The sequence below is a fragment of the Cololabis saira genome, chromosome 12 (genome assembly GCF_033807715.1).
Source record: "Cololabis saira isolate AMF1-May2022 chromosome 12, fColSai1.1, whole genome shotgun sequence".
Lineage (NCBI taxonomy): Eukaryota > Metazoa > Chordata > Actinopteri > Beloniformes > Belonidae > Cololabis > Cololabis saira.
The window spans coordinates 36241616-36247773 of NC_084598.1; the positions used below are offsets into that span (position 1 = coordinate 36241616).

General features: G+C 55.1%; 1 non-coding gene across 1 annotated transcript; it reads right to left on the reverse strand.

Moving 5' to 3' along the window:
- Window positions 1-220: 220 nt before the first annotated feature.
- On the reverse strand, window positions 221-302 carry trnal-aag (transfer RNA leucine (anticodon AAG)). The gene has a single exon. It is a non-coding gene; the product is annotated as a tRNA-Leu (tRNA).
- Between the last annotated feature and the right edge of the window lie 5856 nt (window positions 303-6158).

Below are 6158 nucleotides of genomic sequence, written 5' to 3' on the forward strand. Positions count from 1 at the left end.
TTATCCAAAGTGACCCACATCACATCAGAGGATAACAATCAAGTCACAGCAAACATTATAAATTGAAGAGTAAGTTAACAGCATTAAGATATTACAGGGTTTACATAGTTTTAGAAGGATTCCTGCAACATTGGTTCACAAAAGTCCCTGTAACAAGGCTCATCACAAACAAGGTTCATTTGATGTAAACTGCAGTCATCAGCTTCTAAACATGTGTTGATGGCAGTGGTGGGATTTGAACCCACGCCTCTTCTGAGACTGGAGCCTTAATCCAGCGCCTTAGACCGCTCGGCCACACTACCACTGACGGGTGGAATAAAACTGCTTTTCTTTCCAATTAATTCTCCTTTGTTTTTTCATTTGCTCCTTTTCAAAGCTTTTCACTGGATTCATTTGTAGATGTGTATGTTGGAATCACATTTTCAGATAACTTCTAAGTCTGAGGAAAAACCATAAAAACTCCTTATTAAAAGTTAAAAGACAGATAAGTGTGTGATGTCCCTGCCGGGTGTGGTGGCGCGCACCTGTAATCCAAGTTACCAGGAGGTTGAGACTGGTGGATGGTTTGAGCTCAGGAGCTCTGAGCTGCAGTGGACTATGCTTATCGGTGTCCACACTAAGTTTGGTATGTTTTTTTTAAATTGCGTGATTGTCTGCTTCCTTTTCATTTTTGTAAGTTAGTAACACTGCAGAGCGCGCTAAAAACGAGATTGATAGCGACCACTGTCTTCAGGGACACTGGGACATCACATTTCAAGATATGAGGGGGTACAAGTGTTGGGAAAGATAATACCTAGTGAAATCCATCATGTTGTTCTGATATGCATTTGTAGTTATTTTATATGTATTAAGTAATAGAATAAATCAATACAAATAGACACAGTGTAATTCCATAAATGTATAAAAAAAACTGAGAAAAGTAATGCGCATCGTCGCAGGATCGAGATGCACATTTTGATGTATAACACACCTGGGTGTACATTACGGTTCGGGCCACATTAACGGATGAAGAAAATGGCATAAATTGCGCCAAAATTACACGATTAATTCAAAATGGCCGACGTCCTGTTCAGTTTCAGCCATGGCAACAAGAGACTTTTCTTTAAATTGCGACATGATACAGGTGTGTACCGATTTTCGTGCATGTACGTCAAACTGTATTGTGGGGCTTGAGGCACAAAGTTTTCTAGGGGGCGCTGTTGAGCCATTAGGCCACGCCCATTAATGCAAACCATGAAATATCTAATTTATCACCAGGCCTGGCTTGCGTGCAAAATTTGGTGACTTTTGGGGCACGTTTAGTGGGGCAAAAAGGCTCTCATTTCGTCGGAAGAAAAATGAGAAAAAATAAATTAAAAAATTCCTACAGATACAATAGGGCCTTCGCACTGTCAGTGCTCGGGCCCTAATTATTGTGCTGTTTATTTGGTTCACCTTGAGAGTGCAAACACCTTCATACTTCACATGTTTTGTGGATAAAGGGGGTACAGAGCAGAAAAGGGGGACTGGCTCTACTGGGCAGAGCCTGGAGCCCCACTTTCTGTCAGATTGCTCCAATGGCAAATAAAAGCTTTGCCATTTAATACTGACAGCACACACGTGGAAATCAAATTTAAATTTCATATTCCATCACAATACCTGAACCCACTCTTTTAATCATACTCTTCTCCTTCCCAACCTGCTGATCTAGATAAAAAATCTAGGTAAATATCAAATGAAAGAAAACCCCATGTTATATTAAGGTGGAGAACTCAAAAAAATAGATAGAAAGTTACGCCTGTAACTACGGTTCTACGAGTCCCGGATGACCGCCAGGCGGTGCTGTAAGCACTGGATATCTCCCCTCGTGCATGTCGAGTACAATACCAACAATGTCACGTCACCCGTGACCCCTGCATGACCCCCGGAAGGGGTATAACTTCCGGCGTCAGCATGGATCTTCTCCTAGAATCTTCTTGCGAGAGCACGAGGATTCGGAGTGACCTGCAGGCCTGGCGGTCATCCGGGACTCATAGAACTGTAAGCACTGGATGACGAATACCAACAATGTCACGTAGGATCCCGGTCACTTACCTCACTGACCAGGGGCAGAAGGACCCGGGAGTAGAACCACCATGGCGACATTGATCCGGTAAAATCTGGAGAACGTGTTGGGCGACGTCCACGAAGCCGCTGTGCAGATGTCCTCCAGAGGCACCCCCTTCAGGGCAGCCAAAGAAGCTGCGACGCTTCTGGTCGAGTGGCACCTCACCCCCACTGGTAAGGGGCGGCCACTGGCCCTGTAAGCGTGCTCGACGGTGTCCACCACCCAGTGCGGCGGCGCTGTCCAGAAACAGCACACCCCCTGTTGGTGCCACCATGGCACAGAACAAGCTGCTCCGACCGTCGCACAGGCGCGGTAGCATAAGCAGCGAGGGCCCGTACGGGGCACAAAGGGCTCGGCCCACTCTCTGCAGGCTCGGGGTTGAACCGGCCAAGCTGGATAGGCCGATTAGTACGAGTGCGTGGCAGGACCTTGGGCAGGAACGCCACGTTCGGCCACAACGTAGCCCCTGAGCCATCTGGGTCCCGCCCCAGGCAGGACCCGCTGACTGACGGGGCATGTAACTCACCGATTCGCTTTGCCGATGTCATAGCGAGGAGAAAAGCTATCTCCATAGAGAGCCACTTCAGGCCCACCTGGGCCAAGGGCCCAAGGGTGGAGAAGAGAGGGCACCTAGCACCATGGACAGGTCCCACACTGGGGCCTTTGGGCTCCTCGGGGGGGGTGCAGCCTCAGAGCCCCCCTGAGAAAGAGAAACCAGCCGGTGGCACCCCACGGTGGCATTCTCAACCAGGGCATGTTGCGATGAAATGACTGCCACGTACACCCTTAGAGTGGACTGAGCACGGCCACCATCCAGGAGGGACCGAAAGGAACCCCAGAATCGTGGCCACGGGGCGAAGAACAGGGTCCTCTGCCCCGTCTGCACACCAGGCAGAGAATCTCCCCCACTCGCACTCATACCAGAGGCGGGTGGGAGGCACATGGGCATTCGAGATGCTAGCCCTGACGGGTTCAGGACAGCTTGACAACAATGGGTCGGGCCCCACAGCGGCCAGACACAGAGCTGAATCTGGGAAAGACGGTCCCTCTAGGGGGGCGTCATGTTGTGTCGCAGCAGAGCCTCCGCAGCAGTGGAAACCATGTTTCCCCGGTCGGAAGGGGGCCACCAAGAGGAGCCCGTGAGCCCTCTGGAGGACCCTCTGCAAAGTCGGCTTGCGCCGGGAGAGGAAGTCCGTCACCCGGTTCCTGTCTCCAGGCAGGAACATCGCCCGAAGGCCGGGCAGGCGAGGAGCGGCCCACGCTAGGAGGCCCCGGGACACCTGCAGCAGCAGTGCAGAGTCGGTGCCCCCCCTGGTGGTCGATCAAGGGAAAGTGGACACACTGTCTGACCGAACCGGCACGTGCCTCCCCCACAGGATTTGCAAAAACTGTTCGAGTGTGAAGTGCAGAGCCCAGAGCTCCAGCACGTTGATGTGGCGCATGCGGACCAGGGAGGACCACTGATGACAGCCTCCCGGCAGGGAGGGGACAGCGCCTAAGGGCACACCCCTCAGCCGGAATGTCCCATCTTTCCAGGGTGCAAGGGTATAGACACACACCCGTGAAACCCTGACAAGCCTGCGCCTGTGCCTTTTGGCATCCAGGCGACGGCTGTCCAGCCACATTTGCAGGGGGCGTAGTGACAGCAGGCCCAAAGGTATAAGAGGGGCAAGGGTTGCCACCACGCACCTGGTGAAAAAATCCTCGGTGACAGGGAGAGCCCGCACAGAAGCACCCTGAACCAACAACGGTGGCCCCGGTAGGCGAACCCCCGGAACTACCGGTGACGTGCCGCGACCGGCACGTGAAACAAGCACCCTGTAGGTCCACAGTTGCAAACCACTTCCTCCTGACCAACGCAGAGCATCCGCTGTGGTCAAGCCTCCGGAAGGGCAGGACCTTCACGTATTCGTTGAGGTCCCTCAGGTCCAAGATGGGACGACGTCCGTCGTCTCTCTTGCTGACAAGAAAGTAGCTCAAGTAGAACCCCCAGGCCGCGGCGGGGGGTCCACCGGCATGATGGCACTCTTGGCCAGTAGGGCGGGCAACACCTGAGCCTCCTGTGAAGGTACACCTGCCGCTGCCTGGTCTCACCAGGCAGGGCGGTGCGTTCATAGCTTCCAGGGCGGTTGCCCCAAACAGCTCCCCCGGTTCCGCAGGTGCCTGACAAGAACCCTACGAGCAGTCTCCGTCAGGGGTGACTGCGCCAGCCAGACATGACGGCGCATGTGCACCAGGGTGGACATCAGCCACCCCAGCTCCCTCGTCTGGGAGGCAAAAGCCTGTAGGGATATGTCACACATGTCCCGTGTGGAATTCTCCACCTGTGCATCCTGCAGGGAGGTTGAGAGAGCCAGCAGAAGATGGGAAAGGGTGTTCCCCAGCCGTCCAATGCGGGCCGCTGCGTTATAAGCCTTACAAATATGCCCATCAGTAACCCTACACTGGGTAGAGGGGCACTTGGGATCTGGCTTCAGAGCCTCATCAGGAGCCACTATCAGCGCTGCAATGGAGGGCTCGATGGGGGGCATGTGGTGGAGACCAGCCACTGCCGCGTCCTCCATCGCCGTCAGAGTGCGGTCATCAGCTGTCAGCCTGGAGAGGGCTGTGACATCTCTCCAGCATGAGTGCAGCTCCCTCAAAAATCCGACAAAGGCGGAATGGTGAATTCCACCGGAGAAGGATTGCGCCTGTGGAAGGCGCTAGAGGCCACCTCCGCACGCGGTGTATCCAGCTGCAAGTGCGCCAGGGCAGTGCAGATAACGCTCTCCACGCAGGAACAAGCCGTCCCCTCCCGAGAGCCCTGGGCAGATGAGTGCGAGGAGAACCCCGAGCGCTGTGAGGCCGGGTCCCCTGATGACACGTTGGAGCGGCTTGCAGAGGCTGCAATGGAGATGACGTCCTCTGGCAGCGGCGGTGGCGACCCCAGAGCAAACTCTGGCATGGCAGGTTCCACCTGGCCAGTACCAGGCTGCAGATTGAGGAGGAGCGCCTTCATCTGCTCCATGTCGGCGGCCAAGCGATCTACCTTGGAGGAGAGCTGGCTCGTCATCCGCCGTCGTTTAGGGGCACCCCTCACTCTCTTCGCCGATCGCTTCAGAGAAGGCCCCGGCTGGGATGAGGGGAGGCTGGCCGACGGCTCCGGCTGCTCAGGGCCCAGGCACAACACGCAGAGGTCCTGGTCATCCGCAGGATCCAGGGCGGCCATGCACCCTGGGCATGAACGCTCCATCACAGCCGTCGCCACGGATGTGCTGGCAGGAGAGAGGAGCGGACACGCTGCCGTCACCACGGATGTGCCGGTGGGAGAGGGGAGCAGACGAGCTGCCGTCACCACGTAGGTGTCGGTGGGAAAGGGGAGTGGAAACGCTGCCGCCACCACAGCGAGCACGCTGCCGTCACCACCAATATGCCGGCGGGAGAGGGGAGCGGCCACGCTACCGTCAGCACGGATGTGTCAGTGGGAGAGGGGAGTGGAAACGCTGCCGTCACCACCAATATGCCGGCTGGAGAGGGGAGCGGCCACGCTACAGTCAGCACGGATGTGTCAGTGGGAGAAGGGAGCGGAAACGCTGCCGTCACCACAGCAAGCACGCTGCCGTCACCACCAATATGCCGGCGGGAGAGGGGAGCGGCCACGCTACCGTCAACACGGGTGTGTCAGTGGGAGAGGGGAGCGGAAACGCTGCCGTCACCACGGCGAGCACGCTGCTGTCACCGCCAATATGCCGGCGGGAGAGGGGAGCGGCCACGCTACCGTCAGCATGGATGTGTCAGTGGGAGAGGGGAGCGGCCACGCTGCCGTCACCACGGCTATAAAGAAAAGGCCAAGAAAGGTGTCTTTCCTCAAAAAGAAAAAACAAAAATAATCCTTTTCTGTTTTTGTTTTTTTTTCAAAGAGAAAAAATAACTGCAAGGAAAAAATAATGTCACAACAACAAAGTGGGAGAGGGAGTGAAACGCTGCCGTCACCACGAATGTGCCGGTGGGAGAGGGGAGCGGACACGCTGCCTTCACCACGGCTGTAAGAAAGACCAAAAAAGGTGTTGTTGTTTTTTTCAAAAGAAAAAAA